Here is a 23,239-nt window from a genome sequence, read left to right as displayed (position 1 = left end):
ACTGAGATTCAGTTCCATGGCTGGCCATACAGAAACCTGTGCACTTTTCGATAGGAAGCATTGTCCCCATGCTCAGTGAAGAATTCAGAGGTATAACATTGCTAACGTTTAACACAGGTCTTGATTCCATATGAAGCTGGGAAAATTCCAAGTAAATGCTGAAGAATTAGAACCCTTGAAAAGAATTAGGATTTTTGAGTTTCCCGTTATGTTTAGGCCAGAGAGAGTCGAATACCATGGCTGGAATTTAAAAGGGACTGAACGATCTTATGACTAATAATAGCATTTGTAGTCATGAGGATTGAGACAAAAAAGAGCAAACAGCAAGCTTTAGGGTCAAATATTCAGCACCAAGGGGTTAGAAAAATACTTTTTTCCTCAGTTCAAATGTCATGTAAGGAAGTGCTGGGGGTTGACTGTAACTGTGGCTTGTGTCACTAATAGGTCTTTTGAGGAGGATCATGAGTCAACTTATGTGACAGAAAGGCCACATTTTCTGTCTGGGTTTTGATTTTGTTTGGAACTGTTGACAAACTATGCTGATTGAAATTCTTGTTATTTAATGTAGCACATTTTAGAACATGCATATAAAAATTTTACTGTCAATATTATTAAATGAATGTATGTATTATCTTTAGGGAGTCAATGAATTTACATTTTGGTGCTAATCATTCTGATGGAATGATTGTCTTACAAGTTTTTTTTTCCAGTGCAACTCCCTCAGTGCTTAAGATGCTGGTCTGATGGGTGAGCTTTCACAGGCTGTAGGAATTCAGATAAAAAAGGTGCTTCCCGGCCGGGCGCGGTGGCTCAAGCCTGTAATCCCAGCACTTTGGGAGGCCGAGGCGGGTGGATCACGAGGTCAACAGATCGAGACCATCCTGGTCAACATGGTGAAACCCCGTCTCTACTAAAAATTACAAAAAATTAGCTGGGCACGGTGGCGCATGCCTGTAATCCCAGCTACTCAGGAGGCTGAGGCAGGAGAATTGCCTGAACCCAGGAGGCGGAGGTTGCAGTGAGCCGGTGAGCCGAGATCGCACCATTGCACTCCAGCCTGGGTAACAAGAGCAAAACTCCGTCTCAAAAAAAAAAAAGGTGCTTCCCCACCACTGTGAGAATTAGAATGCTCAAGATAGTCTTTTGCATATGTTCATGAATCGACCAGTTGTAGTAAATAGTTCCACTAAAAGAACTGGCCCTATAATTACCCACTTGTGTATGATGTAGTATGGTAAACTGAGATGTGGCACACCAAGTTATAACTTGGACTCAAATGTGTATCACGTAGCAATCAGTTTGCTGATTGCTAATTCTTCTACCTTTGGATGAAAAGGATAATACCACTGTAAAGGACAATTATTTTAATAAAGATAATCTGAGAAGAGTCAAGGCATAAATCTTTTCACTCTCTGTCACAGACTTCATGAAATATGGAAGTGCAATGGAATGTTCAGAGATGCCATCTCCAGGAGACCACTCGTCTTTGCAGAATGGTCTAGAGAGTGAACCCTTCAATTCCTTACCCCAAGCCCACTTTAGTATTCCCACTTACTAGTGATGCAATAAAATCATACCTTTTAAGGGGAGGACTGCAAAATCAAAAGCGATGTCTTTGCTTGTTCTCTCATTTTTTTAGATTCTAAAAAAAAAAATATTCTTTCTTTGCTGACAGTTTATGTAGCTCTGGCTCCAACAAATTTTTGCTTGTTCTGAGATAACTGCAGAAAAAAGCATTGGGAGGTTGGGAACTGTCATTACAGATGCAATTGATGCAATTTCTGATGCATAAATAGCCTCCTGCTTCTCAGGACAGCATAGATAAGATGGAGAACAGTTAACTCATTCTACCTCTCTCAGGGTTATTCCTGGGGATCCATTCTCAGAAAAGGGCACTACCACCTACTCATGGGCATAAGCTCAGTACTTCAAATCATTCTCGATTCTTCTCTTTCCCTTGTTTCTCATGTTGGAATGATCTGTAACACCTGTCAGCTTTGTCTTTAAAACAAATCCCTAAAATACTCACCTCTTACTGCCTCCACTAATCATCCAATACTCCATCATTTCTCATTTATTCCCTGCGTGTCTCTTCCTGTGGCCACTCTTGTATCCTGCATCCCACCTGAACTCTCACTCTCCACCCAGCAGCCATGTAGATTCATTACAATTATACATCGGATCATGTCACCCCTCTTCCCCCAAATCTTTCAATGACACACAAAGTTCCCTTAGGCTAGAAATTTTATGTGAATCTCCAACTCCATCATAACACACAAAGTTCCCTTAGACTAGAAATTTTATGTGAATCTCTAACTCCACTGTACCATGCTTGTTTTCCTACAACCACAGAGACCTTCTTGCTGTTCCTGAAACACACCAAGCTTATTGCTCCCTAAGGGCTTTGCATTTACAATGCCTTTGGTCTAGACTACTATTGTTTCAAATTTAAAAATCATTCCTGAATAAAATAGCTGAGGTGTTATTTCCTCAGAGAGGCCTTCCCTACATAAAGTGGTTCCTTCTCCCTCTATGGCATACCTCTGTTCATTCTTTATGGCACTTGTCATCTGAAAAAATTTGTTTATTTGTTTTCTTATTCAATATCTGTCTTTCCACTAGAGTGTGAGCACTTTTAGATAAGGAATTTTGCCTGCTTTGTTCTTTACCTTACTCTCAGGGTCTAAGATCATGGCTCAACTATTTGTCGAATGAATGAAGAATGGGTGGATAAATGAATGACGGATGGATGGAAACAGGTGCCTCGGACTATTGTCCACAAACATAAAGGGAGCTGCTTACAGGTGGCCAGTAGGATGCAGAGTGTATTTAGGTTGTAAGAGCCCCAGAACAAAGGTCAGCTCCTCAGACAGATTCCATTTCATCATTGCTTCTGTTAATATTTTGGAAGCACTAGCTACCTAAATCAAGAGTTCCATAAGTCACTTGTTTCCTTGAGAATCTGGGAACTTTATGGGATAGGCTTTAGAAATTGCTTCCTTCCAGCCAGCCTGTCCAAATGCTTATGCTTTTCTTTCATAGTGGAGGGCACCCTTGGGGAAAATAGAATGTAATCCCTGGTCATGACGTTGAGGTAGGTCAAGTTTTAGGAAGTCCAGTACAGCAGTAAGTTGAAAACAGATGGTCTGAATACAGAAAAGATGGAGCTACTTGCATTACAGCCACAATTGTGTGGCGGTGGTCTCTGGCCCACTAATCATAAATCCATGTGTTTTTAGACACGTCCAGGGAGAGCGATGTCAGGGGCTCTCATTTAAAACATGGAAGTAGGAATTTGTCATCCAAGTGCATCTATGGTTAAACTCCTGGGTCGGTTGTGTTTTTCATTTGCCTTGATTTTAAGTGTTAACCTGGAGATACATCCACAATGTCTTTTTCTCCTGCCTTCTCATCAGAGCCACAGGCTCCTGGCATTTTGCTTTTATATAGGAAACCAGATTAAGTAAAACAGCTTCTTTCCATAAGATAAATCCTCCAGTGGCCAATGTGGGGCAAGAAAGCTCCTCTTGGGCAACTACATACTCAATAGAACACTGTTGAAATTTCTTTTAATTATGTATTTTTTTCACAAATCCATTCCCAGAGCTTATAATACTCTTAAACGGTAAGCCAAGCAATTACAGTGGCAACTTTATTGAAACAATACCAGTGCTCCTTGAGAGAAGGATTAAACAGGGCTCACGACAGCCGTCTGGCAAGGTGCTTAGCTCACAAGAGGTTGCCCGGTGCCCAGGATCAACGGCTGAAAGAATGCTGTAGAGGGAAGGCACTGAACGTCTTACTGAGGCAGGTTTCAGGTAACCTTGCTGTATGTAAGTTTGTAGCTTTATTCCATAGAAGCTCATGGATTCTGTTTTAGGAGGTGCTAAACCAACTGCCATTTAACAAGTGTGAGGTTGACTGGTTTCTCTTTTTGTTAGTCTGTTGCTTGAGGGAGCATCTGGCATCTAGCAAGTTCTTGGGGCAGCAAAAATAAGGCTATGTCCTGTTCTAATTTCATCTTAAAGAGGCTGCACATGGGGCATGAGAAGACCAAGTGGTGGAAAGTCGAAGGGGTTGTTCTTGGTTAAGTTCAGTGTGCTTCATGATATTAATTCTGGCTTTATCTTTACTGCTAGTGTGAACTTGGGCAAGTTACTCGAATTTCTCTGTTCTCAGACTCCTTATCTGTAAACTGGGGACAATAAAAAGAAATAACTCTTAGGACTGTAATCAGGATTAACTGAGATAATGTGTATAAGGCACACAGCAGAGGCCTGACACAAAGCAAGGACTACATGAAGGTTAGCTACTGTTATCAGAATTTTTGTTACTCTTTTCTGCCTTGTTCATGTTGTACACGTTTTCTCAACTTTGCGAAAACCTTCCTTTCTCTATATTTGAGTCTCTCAAAGACTTGAGATGCCTTTGTGGCTCAAATGTAGAGAAAGAAAGAAATGTAGAGAAAGAAAGGCATGCCCATCGATGATAGATTGGACAGGGAAAATGTGGCACATATACACCATGGAATACTATGCAGCCATAAAACATGATGAGTTCGTGTCCTTCGTAGGGACATGGATGAACCTGGAAACCATCATTCTCAGCAAACTGATACAAGAACAGAAAATCAAACACCACATATTCTCACTCATAGGTGGGTGTTGAACAATGAGAACACATGGACACAGGGAGGGGAGCATCACACACTGAGGTCTGTAGTGGGAACTAGGGGAGGGACAGCAGGGGGTAGGGAGTTGGGGAGGGATAACGTGAGAAGAAATGCCAGATATAGGTGATGAGGAGGAAGGCAGAAAACCACATTGCCATATATGTACCTATGCAACAATCTTACATGTTCTTCACATGTACCCAAAAACTTAGAATGCAATTATATATATAATATATGTATTTCATAATATATATAATATAATATATGTATTTCATAATATATATAATATAATATATTATATTATATATATTTCTATATAGATATATGAAAGGCATCTCAAGTCTGTAAGACTTGAGATGCCTTTGTGGCTTAATTTTCCCAGTTTTCCTGAAACTGAAGGTTTCCAGGGATGCAAAACATTCAGCAATATAACAGTGAGGGAACTGGGCAAGCCATGGGGATAAGTCGGTCCACTTTTGGAGACCTTCCATGTCTGTCTAATTCCCAGTTCTGGGAGTTCTTCCTTAGACTAAGTCATTCTTCAGAAAACAGCCACTTCTGAGGCTTTTTCAAATTCATCTTGTTTCTGGAAAATCTTTAGCTCTTCCCCTTTATGTCATAGTCTCTTCAGATATGGGGCAGAAAAGGAAGTGCTGTGTTTCATATGCCAAGAGAAAGCCACATTTGCTAGGCATCCTCAGCTGCGTGGTTTTCAATTCAGGGCCTATAAATCATGAGCCCGGATGTCCGACAGTCTGGGAGGTGGACTGTGGAAAAGAATCACGATAAACTGAAATGACTTTTGCCATTGGCTTGGCCAGCACACCTTGCCAAGTGGTTTTCCCCTCAATTTTAAACAAATCAGTGTTATAAAGGGAAATGTACTCCATATGTTGCTGATGCCTTTATCCTCAATTCACAAAAATGCCATCTTGTTAGAGAGGTAGAGTTTCCAGGAATTGTTTGGAATCTTTTCCTCAAAGAAAGTACCACTTGAACAGTCACAAATGACTGAGTTTCTTTTCATGGTTGTTGGTAGGGATAATAACATCTGATTTTGGTTTCTGCCACAAATGGCCCCAAATGCTTTCTCGTCTAACCTTTTAAAACTTTTCATTCCAAAGTATGACTTTATTGCTTTCCAAGGACTACAGGTTTTCTATTTTGTTCACTTCCAAGTTTACCTGAATTTAATAGAGGTCAACAAAACCCTGAAAGGCCAAAGTATTTTTATTAGTGGAAAGAAAGTCACAAACCAAGAGTATTACTTCCGTTTTCTGATAGCATCAAAACGCTTTTTTCCCCCAGCAGCCTTGGTTTGGTAGTCATAAGTCATCATTAGGAAGATAGAGAGGGAGAACATCTTATCCCTTCATTGCTGATTATTTTTCTAAAATCATTCTGTTAAAAAGTATAAAACTGCTTAGTTTGACCTTATAATTCTCTCTATCCTACATTCTTTCTACTCTGAATGTAAGATTCACCTTTTTCCTGTGATTGCATCAATTTGCTGCTAATCTCTGATGTGCTTCTGTTTGTCAATGGTCTAAGGACCAGATATGCCTGAAATGATTTGTCATTTATCAGTTGGGGCCCCACTCCCATATCCCCCAGGTATTAGGTCACCTCCATTCGTTTGTCTGGTGAGAACTGGCTTTCTTTTCTAAGGCTGGAAGCCAGATTGGTTCAACACCAGAATAGGAACCTGGAACTGACATTGGTTTTGCAGATGTGCAAAAGAATCCCAGGAGTTTTGAAAAAGGAAAGGAGAGAAAGGGTTTTCAGAAGAGAAAAGAAAGGGTTTTCAGAAGGCTGAAAACAAAACAATTAATCATATGGTGACTAATACATTTGTTTCTATTAGTGACTTACTTTCTCTGTATTCTCAGACTATAGTTCAATTCCCTTTTTATGTAACTAGTGAAAAAAGTTACATTTTGGGGGCTTTCTCTTGTTTGTTGCGTCTTCAAGTCTGAGGCTTACCAATTGTCTCCTTACTTCTAAACCAGAAAAGGGAGTGATTTCATATGTGAGATAATGAGGTGAAAAAGCAGAACTGACCACTGTGAAGATTAGAAATTGAAAAAAAAATTGAGAAAAGAGTCTTAGAATTGTCACAATAAATTGCTTATAGTGATAATTTTTTCAAGACCCTCCCCTCCATTATTTATAGTTTGGGAACATATTTGCCTTCTGGTACCCAGGAAGAGTTCCAAAATGGTGAATTTCACCTCCTTTGGGTAAGGCTCTGGAGTGGAGCCAGAAATTCCATCAAGAAAATAAAGTATATTTTTTCTACCTCATATTTGCCTACTTCTTCCAGATATTATGACTTAAAGAAGAAGTTTTCAAATTCTAAATAGAGCGGGAAGCATTGACCCTGGACTCATATAATCTGATTTTGGATGTTAACTTTACCTCTTAGCCATTTGTATGAATGTGGGGTAGTTATTTAATGTCTCTAGCCCTGTCTCACCTATAAAATAGGAATAATGATAATAATATTAATAACACCCATGGCTGGTCCATATGTTAGCACACCTACGCCTGGCACAAACATTATTATCACCAGTCAATAGACTAGCTGCTCCTCCTGACAGTAGCTGGATAAAACTCATGGAAGTTTCTTGAAAAACCTCTTTCTTTGTGCTCAGATTTCCACAGATTCAGTTCATTAAATGTTATTTGGAATTTTGCTTATGGGCCACATAACTTTATTATTTTTCTGTATTGAATCCTCCCATTGGTGCTTGGAGGGGATGGAGATAGTGAGTGGACTTATTTTCTATGCACTGTGGTTTCTTTCTCTGTCACAACCTGTTCCTCCCCATGATGCCATTTCCTTTGCGGGCGGGGCAAATATGTGGTGAGTAGCTCAGGCGAAAGTCTGGGAACTATCTCAGGTTCCATGGACAGTGTTGCTGCTTTGCTCTGGGATTCCCAGGTTATCTTTTTCTAGTTTAACATATAACCCAGAATTGTATTTCAGTGATACAGCCTTTGTAGTGTAAATGTGTGTGCACATACACACATACATGCATGTATACTCTTGACAAAATGCACAGTTAAGCGGCATTTGAATGAGTGTATGTTTCAAAAAATTTATACTGGCTATTTAAATAGCAAGTATAGTTCTGAGATTCCCCCCTCCCCTCCAAAAAAATAAAAAGCCTGATAGCTAGGCTCTCCTCACACATGAGAAAAAGGGAGTTGGCTCTTAAAAGGAATTTCCTTATGCGTCACTACCTCTCTTCAGCTGTATCTTGATAGGAAAATTCTTTGCATCCAAAGCTTCGTTCTTAAAAACCTTTTGAAAAACATTACACCGAACATAATCATCTTCTGGGCAGAAATTGATTTTAATCGCTGATAATGCCTCTGTTGCTATCACAACATTTATGTGATCACGCAGGTCAAATAAAATAGATTTGGGGTCTGATTCAATATGGTGTGGCATGTGACATTCCGTAGGTACTAGTTTTTGGCTAAATTCCTCATAGGAATGTCTTTTAATTGCTTTATTTCCTTCTTTAAAAAGTGGAGTGAAATCCTGAAACAAGATTTCTTTTAAAAAATGGTTCTGTAAAATTTATTTGCTGCAATTTGGGTCAATAAATATTTATTGAGCACCTATTATAAGCCAAAGACTGCCAAGCTTCGAAAACCAAACTATGTCCCTGTGCTGAGAGAGTTTATGTTCTGATGTAGAAGATAGGCATTAAACAGGATGAGGGGTTGGAGTGTGAGACTGAACTCAGTATAAAGCAGATGTTTTCCAACTTTCATGTGTATATGAATCTTACGGGAGTTTCTTAAAATTCAGGTCTCTAGACACTGGGTAATTCTGTTGCAGGTGGTCCACAGGCTACATTTGGGGAACCCTGATATAGTGGTCAGGGAAGGCTGCCTTGTCAGTGAACCAAGGTCAAAAGGGTGAGAAGCAGTTGCCTTTCTAACTGGTGGTTGGGGAAAGAGCCATCTGGGCAGAGAAAGGAGCAACAAGGGCCAAGGAAGCCAGAAGGGTAGATTGCATTCCTTGGTGGTGGTGGTGGGGTTGGGGGGATGTGAGCAGGGGTGGTTGAGGGGGCGGGGTGTTATGCCTGCTTGTCTAGGGGCAGAACTTTGGTTTTGTTGCTTCTAGGAATTAGTCTAAGGAAGATGACATTTAGGGTTGCATTCTCAGGTGATCATTTGGAAAGCAAGGCCTAGTTTTCCAGGAAATACTTCCTAATACCTAAAAGGAAAGAAAAAAAAATAGAAAAAGAAAATATGCACCCCGGGTCTAATTTCACCCTCAGACTATTCCCACTACTGGAAATGAAGTGGTTGGAAAATGCCTTCACAAGCAAAATTTGGTGTTATAATTAGAAAATTATCTCTTCCTAGAACATTTTGTGAAATTCTGCCGTGAGGTGTCAACAGGTCCTCGTGGGGCTCTATCCAGCAGAGATCAACTAACATGTAAAATGCAACAGGGTTCCAAGAAAGCCACTGTAAAATCTTAAGTATGTGAAGGAGTTTGGTGTGCTTGCCAGTATGGTTTTTCCAAAAAAGAAAAATTCCTCAGAGATCAAAGAAGGGCGGAGTAAGTGGGCTCCAGCCTCGGGTGGAAGGTTTTATCATCAGAATAATTCAAGCTGGCGATTTTCTGGCAAGGCACCCCAACAGTCCAAGTTAGAGAAGTGAGTGTCTTAGCTTTTGATGTGGGGCAAAGAGGAAAGGAGACCCAGCAATGAAGGAGAAATGAGGAATTAGGGGCAGGCACTCTCCCTGAGTTATGCCTCTGACCACAGTCTGTCTTGAGGCATCTGGCATCTTCTTCAGTTTCCAGTCCTAGGACAGAACTCACTCAGCGCATGTCCCCTTGGATGCCTGCTCACCACATGAGCAGTGATGCCTTCAAGAAGTAGTTGAGGATGATGTAGGGGTAGCACCATTTACACTGTGATTTTCCCTTAATTTTTTTTTTTTAATGGAGGGGAAATCATGCTAAACCAAAGAAAAGGAAATCAGACACCGTAGCCCCTGGAATGTGTGTTGTTGAAGGTTGAAGGAATGGGCAAAGAAGGTGCTGGATGGAGCTGACAGCTAAGGGGAGCTCTGGAGTGAGACTTTTAGATCCAAATACTAACTGTGCCACTTAGCGGCTGTGTGATTTTGAAGTGGTCACCTAACCTCTCCCTGCCTCAGTTTCTACATCTGGGAAAAAAAAGAGTAACTGTCTCATGGGGTTGTTGGTGGGATTACATGAATGAAATGTAAGCCTCTTAGAGGAGCATCTGCACATAGTGAGTGAGTGCTCAATTAAGGTTATTATTTTATTAAACATACATACATGGATAGAGACTCCTTGCTTTTACCTCTAATATGAAGCAGATAGCTCTTTAGTTGGGTGTGAAATCAAACCAACACCTGGTGCCCTCGAGCTCGAGAGCCTGGTAATCAGCCCAGAACGTGCTGTGCTGCACCTTCTCAAACCAGCGCAGCTCTACCCTCTTAGTGTGTCAGCAGTGGGGGTGAGAAGTGGGTTAATTTACTGTGGTGTTTTGGTAACTGAACATGTTTCCCTTACCACAGGGCCAGCTAGAGAGACTGGGGCCATACCTGTGGATCTCACAACTGTACAGCATGTCATGATACATATTCAGGGTATCCTCTTTCAGCATACTGCATTTCACTTTTCTGTCCTTAGTTCTCATTTAGCTCATCTTCTTCACTTATTTTTCATCTATTTTATTTGTGTTATTATAAGTTGATCCAAATTCCTTCAGAATAAGGAAAGCTAAACATTTGGAAACACCTATATAAATCAATCCAAGGCACTGATCATTAAACTAGATTGTTTAAAGTAGCTCCTTTACTTACATCTAGCCCCCTTGTTGGGTGCTTTAGGAGAATGTTCCCTTTGCAGTGATTACAAGAAAACCCAATATTATTAACAAACAGCAAAGTTTGCATACCTTTCTTAAGTAGTTACTAAAATCTACCATTGCAGAGCTGTAAAGGACAGGGCTGAGTTAATTATTGAGAAATGATATGAAAATATGCACATCAAAATGACTGAATTGGTGTAACTGATGTTTTGTAGTGAAGGCAGCTGACAGACTCTGGACTTATCAGTCCTAACCAGCCAAGGAGGCAGAACTGTTTATTATGATCAAAGATAAATGGCATTTGGTAACAACACAAAGCCATCACTCTGAAAACATGTTTAAAGCTTTGGAATTCTAATGCTGGAACTCTTTTTAGGGTTTGGCAGTGTTTCTCTGTTTTTCCTTAGGAGAATGACCGCATCAGATATGGTTAGCACCTTCTGTTTCAGAAAATAACTGAACGTCCAGTTCTCCTGAGCTGGGTTCTAGGTAAGGAATAAATAATAGAAAAAAAAAAAAAACAAAACACCCTGGGAACAAAGCTGGTTTTCATTGAGAAAATTTCCTCTGCTTCTAAAAACAAGATTATGTTAGGAAAACAGAAGACCTGAACCAGAGACTAGCATCCTTTCCTACTGTCGAAAGTTCACGCTGTCACTGTTTTTCCAGTGCTGTGGAGGGCAGGCACAAACACAAACCTGTGTGGTCCCTTTTGTGGGGCGTACAGTGGAGTGGGTGAGGTTATGCGGAGGGCAAGTCGATGTTGCCCTTTCCTTTTCTAAAGTCTGGGTACAGGCTACATATTTTTCCTGACTGAACAGTAATTTATTTACCTGTCACTCAGTTCACTGTAGTTACAATTAAGGATCATACAACTTGGATCTTTTTCTAAACATATCTAGGATATTTATGAAAGTGTAGAATAAAAAGAGATACAAAAATGTATGCTAAGAAAAAAATTGACATTTAAAAATAGTATTATTAATTATCATATTTGTTCTATGCAGGGAAAATGTTAAACTTGGGTGAATTAAATGAATAAAATAACTATTTATCTTTTATTTTGTTCATTATGACTCCACCCAAAAATATTATACCTGTGGGTAGGAGTTTATTCATCCCCAAACAGAAGCAAAATCTCCCTACTTCTTAAAAATAAGTGAACTTTTGAGATCTTCTCATTTTAGGAACATGAACCATTGTCTTTTTGTGCTGACTGTTATGTAAATCAAGTGATCTGTCGTTGTCAACCAGTATTATGATAGAGTGTTGTCAACCAGTATTATGATAGATATCTCTCTTGGAACCTTTCGAAAAATGGTAGCATGAGGCCTTCTCAGCATGCAAATAATTCAAATATGAAGAAAGGGAGAGAAATAAATAAAATCAAGGGGTCTGTTGTCCCTTCTTCTGGATTCTAATGCTGTCTTTATGTTAAGGCAATAGCAGCATTTAAGTTCTAATAGAGACAGAATACAAGGAACCTTTCTATTTGCCACTGGGACGAGTTCTCAGTGGCATAAATCAGTAGTTAGTAGCTCAGAACATAGATTGTCTATAGAAATGGTGGAAGTTGGACATTAGGCTGGCCTCCAGAGACCTGCTTAATTCATAACAGAGGCTCTATAAATCTGTTAAATGAATAAATTAACTTTTACATGATTCCCTAACCTGGATGTACATCAGAACTACCTGGGGAGTCTAATGGGAATCTGGGTTTTTGAATTAAGTAACTCTACCATTACCTTGTTTTGTGGGGGCTAGAAGGAGGATAACATATAGGGCAGAAAAAAAAAGGGTAAAGAAAGTTTTCATCTATTTCTGAGGTATAGAGTAACTAACACCTGTCAAATTTGAAAGGTGCATTTCTCGCTGGGCTCCTCTTCTGCCTTGCAATATGTTCTTTCCCAGTCTCCTGGACATCTATCTAGTCCCTTCTTGCTGCCCTAAGCTGCCTGCTGGGTACTTCCCCTAGGACTGCCACCTTGTTCATGGGATCCATGTTCCAAATTGCCTGGCCCAGCCTCTCCTCTCTGGAATCAATTAATACTCCTGCTTTATCAGTAGCTCTCCAAGTGGATGAAAGAAAGAATAGCCTTCAGCACTTCTAGAGGTGTGTGTATGCACTTTAAAAGACTCAGATTGGTACTTTGGAAGTGTAAATAATATAAAGTAGAGTAACCCAGATGGTTCAGAGTCTGCAGGGCTTGGAGAATGAACCAAACCGGCAGAAGGAAGGAGTGAGGACTCAGCAGGCCAGCACTGGCAGGAAGCCGACCCCAAGACTGCTCCAAAGAGCAGGGGCTGCTGCTCTGTCCAATTTGACCCTGTTATTAACTACTATCTTTCCATATTTTTTCTTTTTGATATAAAATGTGTAAGCCTTGTCCTTCTGAAAAAGTTGTAAAATCTTTGAGTGTAGGGAAATCCTACATGTAGTACCTCTTTTGCTTTCCCTTTAAAGTGTTAAGGCATTGGATATACTCTTTTTGAGTTGAATTGGGTTCTTGGTTATCTGGTGGGATTCATTCTATTCATTTAATTTTTAGACATAAAAAAGTGAATGAGAAAAAATAATTCTTAAAGTGTAATTTTTAGTACATAATTATTTATGTATCTGTAGTTACATTTTACCTAATATATGTAAACATTTTACATAATCGTGTAAAAAATACAGCTTTTTATTAACATTACACATCTTATTTTAAGGGTTCTAAAATTCTAAAGGCATATCATGAAAGAAGCTAATTTAGTTATGTTGTTTTTTGTTCTAAGATAGTGTTGAGAAGATTTAATGATGGCTTTCTCTTAGAACTTTTGGCAACTAGGCATTTAATTTAAAAAAGAATTGTACAAGAGAAGTGAGTAAAAAATATATCCACTGTGGAGAATTTCTTTATAAGTTTTAAATATTAGAGAAACACAGGTTGCCTAGGAGTGAGAGTTGAGAATCTTGAATGGGTGATAGCAACAGAGATCACTGAAAGCAAACTTTGGTTCTTTCCACCTGCCTCTTAGCTTTGTGCTGGGCAGGACTGGCAAATAAATGTGCAAGACCCTCTTTCACTATTGCAGTTGACACTTCTGGTAACTGAAACAAAGTCATTAGTAGATTCTACTAATAACTCCTATATGACTGCCTTGCAATAGAATTTCTTCTTTTTAACAGCGTGACACAGCCAGGTGTTTCTGACTCATTGTCTACGAAGTGCAATATGGTCTGTGAAATATGGCAACAGAACGAGGAAAAGCCATGCTGCTGCTTCCAATTAGGACAGTCCCTAGTGGTGTCATTCCAGTGATATTTGCCTCAGTTTGCCTTGCCTCTGCATTTAACATCGTTCTTGAGGAGGGGTAGAGTGTAGAGGTTAATAGCATGACCTCCGGAGCTGGCTGCCAGGGCTGTTCTCCTGGCTCTGCAATTTACCATCTGTGTGACTTCTCTGTCTCAGTTTTGCCATCTGTAAAATGGAAAACAGCACAAATCTCATCGCTTGTGAGATGTTAATCAATTCATACAGCATCTGCATATGCTTCCTTCGAGTCTGAACTGAGTGGAGCAGCCAGACTGATTCCTTCAAAACATGACTCGGATCACATCACTTTTCTGCTCAACACTCTCAGTAGCTCCTGCCTCCATTAATGTGAAAACCAGTGTTCTTGCTGATGTACTGTGTGGTCCTGCGTATTGGGGATTACTGACGCCTCTTTGACTTCAGCTTCTGCCTTCTTCCCCTTTGCTTACTAAGCTCTAGGCTCACCAGCTTCCTTGCTTCAAACACACCAAGCATGTTCCCTGTTCAGGATATCTGCATAGGCTTTTCTCTCCTCTTGAAATCCTTACAGCTCACTCCCTCATTTCCTTTAGGTTTTATCCTGAAGCCTCCAAAAGCAACTCCACCTAACAATACCTTCTCTTCAGCTTTCTGTATTTTTCTCCCACAGCACTTTACACTATCGAATACATTCTGCATATACTTATTTGCTTGCTATCTCTGACTTCTTACTAGAATGTGAGCTTCATGAAGGCTCAGCAGCTACAATGCCTCACCCATAGGAGGTACTGAATAAGCATTTGTTTGATGAATGAATGAATGGATAAAGGCATGAATAAGAGTACTTAGAACAGTACTTGACACACCTGACGTCAGCTGTCATTGTCATCATCATCATCATCATCATTGCTCACAGGAATTGAAATCTCCCCTGTATTGCCCCTGGAATATTAGTAGTCAAAAACCTGTTGATTCAGAAATGATAATGACAACTTACCTTTGTTCATGTTCTCTTTGGGCACTAGTCAGTCCTTAGCTACAGTCACTAGAGGCAACTAAATACTGTATGAATTTTGCTGCTTATGTTTTATTGTGTGACGATGATGGCTAAGACCTGGCTTGAGCAAAAGTGTGATGCAAGTTCAGTTTGGCATACTTCATCTCTCTTTTCTGCACTTTTCTTCTTTTTATGGGCTTTCTGATACACAGACCAAGGCTCTTTTTCTCCTATTATGGGAAGAAGTGTCTTATAGACAAACTCAGAGTTGTTTTATTAGTGACTTTAAGTATTATTTCTCAGAGATGTTTAAATTTCATGACAGGGCACTAGAGAGGGTAATGCTTACCCCAAAGTTTTGAATATCTAATAGTGGATGCTGTTGACGTGTGGTAGTGCTGGGAGGCAGACAGCAGAAGCCTTTCTATTGCCTTTGAAATAACATTATGAAGGAGACAACTTCTTAGGTTCATGCACAGTTAGTGGCTTAGATTACCTCATTCTTCATCATAGTCTTCTGAACAACAGAAATATGAGAGGGTAGAGGACAGCAATCAGTCCCAATAATATCAAAGTGCTTTCTAATTATGCTTTTCTTTCTTTCATGTAAAACTTGAAATAGTTGTCATATTATAAGTATAGTGAAAAGAGCATGGGGTTGTGAATTAGAACTCCTGGCCCTGTCTCCAACTAAGAAATATTAATAGTTCCCTGAAAAGGCCTCAGTGAGACATGCATGGAGGATGATCTTCAATAATCTTCCAGATCTGAAATGAATGATTTCTAGAGTTCTGTAACTAAGTGGAAGTTGACAGCTGAAAGATTCAGAAACAGACAGGAAAGGGACTCTGCAATTCAAGAAAATCATTAAACTACTTTCAAGAGGACAGAATTAGAAGGATAACACCTCTCACTCAATGAACCCTCTGATTAACTTCTATTTTCATACTACAGAATCTGGGGCTCCAAGAAGTGGAGGAGAATGCAGATTCCCAGGGGCATGTGTTGTGCCTCAGTGATAACAAACTACTTCATTGCCAAAGGACGTGCATCTCTCTGTTGAGGAAAAATCTCACCCATTATGTGTAGGGGTAAAACCTAAGGGAAAGTTTGTACTGTGACCACCCATGTTTTGTTTGGCTCTAGTTAACACCATTATTTTTCTCCTTTCATGTTTTAAATGGGGTGAAATTTGCAAGCAGAAAGGAAAACACAAACCCAAGATCTTTTACTATATTTGTGTTTTGTGAAAAGTAAATTGAAACCAAATGAATTCAAGTCTGATATTTTTCTTAATAGACTAAACTAAAAATGAGTGTGTTTCCCAGTTCCCCCAGTCGGAGCCTTGCTATGATTTTAGATGCTCTCTCAGTGGGCTGTGAGTGACCTCTGGTCCTTATCAGAGGAAAAGAAATTCATGCTATTGTCTGACTATCCTCTTGTTTTGCTTTCATCTTGTAAACAAGTCCTTCTGACGTTAGGAGCCTGACGCAAAATTATGAAGCTATGCAGGGACGAGTGGAAAGGCCTGTACATGAGAAGCTACTAGAACTTTCTAAGTATAAGTCAGACAGCCCACATGTAGAGATGGAACTTCCAGAAAATAACCAGAAGGTGGTCCAAATGCCCAACATACACACATCCAGGGTGTGTGTATATGTGCAAACAACACAACTTAAAGGATGACTCAGTCGTGTTTTGGTAGTGACAGTATGTCTGGGCCTCTCAAATTTCAGAATCAGCTGATTTAAGAAATTTAGAAAACAGTCATATTTTCTCTTGAGATTTTGGTAAAGCTGTGGTAAAAATGGAAAAAAGGCAGCCAAAATAGTTTGGCAGAATTAGGAATATTCTTTCAGATACTTCGTCACTTCTGCCTGATAAATGACGAAGATGACATTTGAAGCCTTCTCTAACAGTGAGGAGGTGGTGAGAAACTTGCTGCTTGTCTAAAAGGTACCAAGTGGGGCCAGAAAAGCCTGAGGGTGCATGTCTATGCTGTGAGAGAGTGAGCCCGTGACTCCCGGCGGAGTGGTTCGTCTGTCTGTGCCCGTCCTTCTTCTGTGATCACCAGCTGTGGAACCTGGAGCACATCATTTCACCCTAGTTCCTTTTTTTTCTTCTAAAAAAAAAAACAACCAGGATACACGTGCAGAACGTGCAGGTTTGTTCCATAGGTATACGTGCATTTGATGCTATTTCATGCTCCACATCTATGAAAATAAAGGAGTTTACACAGTGATCTCTGAGCTTCCCTGTGCCCCCGTATCTTGAGCTAGCATCTTGGTTCTCAGAGCAGCAGTTTCTGTATCACTTGGGAGTTAGTTAGAAATGCAGAGTCTCAGGCCTCAGTCCACATGGACTGCGTTGGAGTCTGGCTTTTCATGACATTCCTAGATGACTCATGTGCACATTAGCACTGGGGAGGCGCTGCTCTCTAACCTTGTTTCTCACTCATCTAATTACTTCATCAAAAGTCAGGAATTTCAACACACTTCCTGAGTGGGACTCTGTACGAATTGTGACTAGACTGTTTAATCTGTAATTAAAATGTTAACAAATAATGTATGTGTAAGAGAGTGTGTGTATGTGAGGTGGGGGAAAGAGAAAGAAGATAGCGATATTTATTCAGAATGGAAAATTTGCTTGATTCTTAAAATACTGATTAAAATTTTTTAGCTCTTTTTTCTCCCTTAGAATGGAAAATTAACTATGTTTTTGGTTAGAATGGAGAAAGCCCTGTGCTTAGGGGGCAAATGTATTTGAGAAAGTAGAATAAAGCCTAAAAAAGAAATGTCTGTAAAAAGTCTTTCAGTTGAAGTTCTCAGATAATTTCTCATTATATTATCTGATGTTAATTATATTCAGATAAAATTACCTTTGTTCACCCGTCTGTCCAAAGTGCAGTGCTAGGTTCTGCAGAGGACAGAAACATCATAGGATTCTATGATGTGAGGGCAGGAAGAGGAATGTGGACAGATTCAGTCCTTCTACCTTCCTTACCATGCAGATGAGAAGACGAAGGCAGACAGGCTGTGATTTACCAGTCCAGTGTCACACAGATGACCTAAAGGCAGAGCCAGGCCTAGAAATCATGTCTTGGAAGGTAGATTAGGGACATTGAAGATCAGTTCAGAGACTTGCAACAGTTCAAGTAAATGTTAATGAGGGTTTGGTCAAATGTTGATGGTGTGAGTGGAGGAGAGGCCACAGGTGAGAGAAATGGCTGGAGTAGATAGAGTCTCTAGAACTTGGATAAGCCTTGGCTGTTGGGTAGTAGCAAAGTAGGGAAGTGGCTGTAGAGTTTGGATACGTGTGATGGAGAGAATGGTATTTGAATGAACATTTGTGTGTGTGGTGAGGGGAGGTTTTAGTTTTGACTTTATCACGTGGAGAAACCCAGGAGCTAGCCTGTAACTATTCCACCAGTGGCACTTGTTTCTGCTTTTCACATCCTACCTCATTTTGGTGGTTGTTCTTTACTTCTTCAAATTTGACTTATCTTCCCCTTTTCTTTTTTTTTTTTTTTGAGACAGAGTGCAGTGGCGCGATCTCGGCTCCCTGCAACCTCCCCTTCCCGGGGTTCAAGCGATTCTCCTGCCTCAGCCCCCTCAGTAGCTGGGACTACAAGTGTAGGCCACCATGCCCAGCTAATTTTTGTATTTTTAGTAGAGATGGGGTTTCACCTTGTTGACTAGGATGGTCTTGATCTCTTGACCTCGTGATCTGCCCACCTCAGCCTTCCAAGATGCTGAAATTACAGCTGTGAGCCACCCCACCCAGCCAATCTTCTCCTCTTCTATGAAGCATTCCTTGACTATCAAACTGCACTGTACTCCCCCTCTAACGCTTGGAGCTCATGTTAGCGGCATCACTATTGAGTACCTAATGACACACAACTGCAGGTGATCTATTTTATTCATCATTAACACTGACATTTGTCACTCAACAGTCTCCATCTCTATCCTGGAAAATACAATCTAATTGGAGAGACGCATCATAAATAATAAATATACACACCATACATATACAGAGCAATTTCAGATGGTGACAAGTTGTAGAGAGAAAAATCAAATACAGTGATGTGATGGAGCCTGGGAGCAACTATTGTATGAATTTTTCAATGGAGTGGTTTACCTTCTAATCGTTTATGTTTTCTTTCTCCAACTAGAACATAAGGAAATTGAGGGCTGAGGTCCAGCTTTCTGTTATTTGGCACCCTTCATAATTTCCTCTGAAATCAGTGAGTGAGTTGAACCCTTACTCTAGATCCTTCTCTAACATCAATTCTGCAATTTCTCTCACACAAATATTTGTGTTCTGAACTGGCCAGGTGGCACTAGTGCTATCAGTAAGAAGAAAAATACAATTTGGTATGAACTGGGTTATAAATTAGGAAGTGAAGAAGAAATGCTCGGATGTGTGTCCACAAATCTTTCCAAAGAAATTGGTCTTCCAAGAAGTAAGCAACTGCACTGACTCGAGTATCTCATGTCTTTTAACTATCTTTGGTCAGTGAGAATTTGTAGCACTCATTGTTAAAATTGTGTATTTTTCAAGATAGAGTCACTCCTAGGTGCTGAAAGATTCTCAAATCACCTTTCTAGTGCCAAAGCACTTTCAGTTAACTCCCTAAACCATGCTTTTATCTCAGCTTCCCCAATTTCTTTAGGCAAGGCCAGCATTTTAAATTTGGTTGTTTTCCTTTTAACTTTCTAATCTGACTAATTTAATTCTGAGTCATAAACTTATAAAGTTTATTAGCAGATCTAATCATCTCAAAGTTCTCTTTATAGCAGCTACCTCTTTAATGTCTCCTGTAGTTAACAGGAAACATTTGAGAGCTCAAATAGACACCTGAGCTTTTTGTGTTAGTTTAAATTTTTGCATATTTCAGGTGGGGATTATAGCAAACAAACTAAATTAAATGTTATTTTGTTAAATGTGAAAACTCAAGAAAAAGGTGGGTTTAAGAGGTTGGTTGTGAGAATGGGACAAGGTAGATCCGAATCAGTTATAGCTAAGTCATTCTCCGGAATGACAAAATAAACCCCTATTTCCGAAACTTTGGTTACCACCTTAAACTCTGGTAGTCAGAATCTGGGGTGAGCATGGCTGGTTTCAGTGTCTGCTATGATGGTGCATTAACAGCGTGACCCTGGGGAGTGATGAAAGGCTGTTCAGTGTCTCTGTCTCTGTGCAGGAGCCTTGGCCTGTGCAGACCTCCAGTGTCTTTGGTGCTGTGCTGTCTGCCTGTCCTCTCAAAGGGATGTTCCTTCCAATCTGCTCTTCCATCTTTAGTTTTCTTCTTTGGCCCTGTTTGAAGATCTGTTTCTGCCTTAGCTGCTCTTGGTTGCTCTGGGTGAAAGTATCACAACTGTCAGACTTATCCTCCTTGGTCCAGGCCTCTCCTGGTAGGTGCCCCTAGCAGATCCTTCCTACCCTTGAGTATGGGACCTGGAAAAGCTCTAAATCCTATTAATCTTGAGAATACTTGAAAGAAGTTATTCTTAAATATCCAGGAATTGAAAGTACTATAGAAGTTGAAACTTGATATCTTCACTCTTTCTGTTTAGTCTGTCAGATGTTGGGATAAACAATATTTAAATTTCTAGAGCTTTTAATGAAAAAACCATTTACCTTTATACTCACTTAGCTGATCCACCTTACTTTGTTTTCTAATTCTTTTTTTTTTTTTTCTTTGAGATGAAGTCTCGCTCTGTCACCCAGGCTGCAGGGCAGTGGTGCCATCTTGGCTCATTGCAACCTCTGTCTCCTGGGTCAAGTGATTCTCCTTCCTCAGCCACCCAAGTAGCTGGGATTATAGGCACCTGCCACCATGCCTGGCTAAATTTTGTATTTTTAGTAGAGATGGGGTTTCACCATTTTGGCTAGCCTGGACTCAAACTCCTGACCTCAAGTGATCTGCCCACCACAGAATCCCAAATTGCTGGGATTACAGGTGTAATCCCAGTGACTACTGCTCCTAGCCTGTTTTTAATTCTTTAACAAATTTTCAGTTATTCTCATGTGCCAGGCTGGGTGGGGGGGCAAGGATTCCATGTATAACGATGAACAAACCTTAGGTGCCTGCTCTACAGAGCTTATATTTTGTGCAATACACGTGAAAAAGAAGGAAATCTACAAACAAATGATTACAAATTGTGGTAACGCTATGATAGAAACAAAAGTGGAAGAGAGACAGGACTGGGAAAGCAGGAAAAGAGAAGGAGGGAAAGGTGGAGAGAGAGAGAGAGAGAGAGAGAGAGAGAGAGAGAGAGAGAGAGAGAACATCCAATTCAGCTAGTCTTCTGATTTTTAATTATTTTTATTTTTTATGGATAAACTTGACCACTGACTAAAAATCTCACTCATGGTGATGAAAAAATTCTTCAGTTTTCTCTTGGAATTTTTTGATACAAAATAAGAGACCATGACAACTTAATTATCTTAAGGCTTATGCTGGTTTATTACCACAAATGGCTTTTTAATTGTTTAAAACTCATTTATGCTTTTCTCTTAAATTTTAACCATTTTCTTCTAATCTCTTAAGATTAACATGCTTTGTGGGGACCACTTTGACTAATATAAAATATCTCCTGAGTAATTTTAATTTGATTACATGTTCAAATGATAATATCTCAGAAATATTGGCTAAATAAAATATATTATTGAAATTAATTTTACCTGTTTCATTTTACTTTTTAAATGTGACTATCCGATAATTTATAATTATATATGTGGCACTCATATTTCCATTAATAGTAGTAGTACTGCTATAGGATCTTGGAGTGAAAATTGATTTATTATTTGGTTGGATTGTGGTTTAAGATGAGTACTAACCAATACTAAACAAAAGGTTTGGTTGCAGAGGGTGTAAACTATACTCCCTAACATGTGTCATTGATAAGGGTTTACTGCAGCTTTGACTCCTGCCAGCAGTAAAACATTTCTTGAGAATGAAGAAAACATGCATTTTGCTCAGTTCCTAGCTTCCTTTCATGCTTGACATTTTTGTTATTTGACTAAACATTGTAAATCAGATGATCTTGTCACGCTGAAGGATGGTGATCTATCAATAAAGCCCTGCAATCTTATATAAGATAAAGAGGTTAAGAACGAAGAATCCCTCAAAGGAACAGAGATTTACAGGTAGCAAGGAATTGAAGAATGAGGAAGATAAATGATAATTTAGGTTTATCTAGCTTAAGACAAATACTGAAATTAACTTTTGTTTTGACACATTTAGTTTGACAATTCTCTGATGTGATGATCTTGTTAAGCTATGAGGGAGAAGAAAAAGATCATTTTCAAAGAGTGAACATGGCACCACGCAGTTCTTTTCTTCCTTTTTTTTGAGATGAAGTCTGACTCTGTTGCCCACGCTGGAGTGGAGTGGTGCGATTTTGGCTCTCTGCAACCTCCACCTCCCAGGTTCAAGTGATTTTCTTTCCTCAGCCTCCTGAGTAGCTGGGACTACAGTCACCATGACCAGCCAACTTTTATATTTTTAGTGGAGATGAGGTTTTATCATGGTGGCCAGGCTGGTCTTGAACTCCTGACCTCAAACGATCTGCCTGCCTCAGCCTCCCAAAGTGCTGGGATTACAGGTGTGAGCCACTGTGCCCAGCCACTTTTTCTCTGATGTAAGTACAATGATCTGTCACACAATGATAGTGATGTGTTGTGAGAAATGTGTTGTTAGGCAATTTTGTCATTATGTGAACATAATAGAGTGTACTTACACAAACCTTGATGGTAGAGCCTGCTACACACTGGGGCTATAGGTGTAGCTCATTGCTCCTAGGCTACAAACTTGTACAGCAAGTTTCTGTACTGAGTACTGTTGGCAATTGTAACACAGTAGTAAGTATTCATGTATCTAAATGTAGAAAAGGTATAGTAAAAATACGGTGTAAAAGTTGAAAACTAGTATACCTTTATAGGGTACTTTTCATGAATAGAGCCTGTAGGACTTGAAGGGAGGCAGCCTTAGGAGGATGACTTCAGCAAAAGCTCAAAGGTGCACTTTATTTGGCATCTTTAGAGGTACTTCTTTTATTTCAAAAGCTAAAATTTAACTTGAACTATCTTTAAGTAAAAATAAGCTATTATAAATCTATTGGGATATCTCCTGAGAGTCCCTTTTTGTATGTCTCTTCATTTTCTCAATTCTTCAGTCCTGGGTGAGTCAGTGAGCGAGTAGGGGGTGCATGTGAACACTTAGGACATTAGTGCACATTATCGTAGACTTTATAAATATTGTATACTTTGGCTTCATTAAATTTATGGACATTTTTCTTCAATAGTAAAATAAACTTAGCTTTTGTAACATTTCTTCTTTTTTTTTTAGCTATTTGACTCATTTTAAATAACACTTAGCTTAAAACAAACACATTGTACAACACTATAAATGTTTCTG

At 39.6% G+C, this 23,239-nt stretch overlaps 1 protein-coding gene and 1 long non-coding RNA gene across 5 annotated transcripts in view; one reads left to right on the top strand and one right to left on the bottom strand.

The window, feature by feature from the left end:
- The window catches only part of LOC118147805 (uncharacterized), a 112,419-nt gene extending 91,006 nt beyond the window's left edge, over nt 1-21,413 (top strand). Inside the window, exon 4 of the long non-coding RNA XR_013527699.1 lies at nt 15,772-21,413. This is a non-coding gene — a long non-coding RNA (uncharacterized LOC118147805). The remainder of the gene's footprint in view (nt 1-15,771) is intronic.
- COL8A1 (collagen type VIII alpha 1 chain) overlaps nt 1-23,239 on the bottom strand; it is a 153,495-nt gene that overhangs the window by 72,553 nt on the left and 57,703 nt on the right. The window lies entirely within an intron of this gene.

This window comes from Callithrix jacchus, chromosome 15 (genome assembly GCF_049354715.1).
Source record: "Callithrix jacchus isolate 240 chromosome 15, calJac240_pri, whole genome shotgun sequence".
Taxonomy (NCBI): Eukaryota; Metazoa; Chordata; class Mammalia; order Primates; family Cebidae; genus Callithrix; species Callithrix jacchus.
The sequence above is the reverse complement of the archived record's forward strand: the minus strand, read 5'-3'. Positions and strand labels throughout refer to the sequence as shown.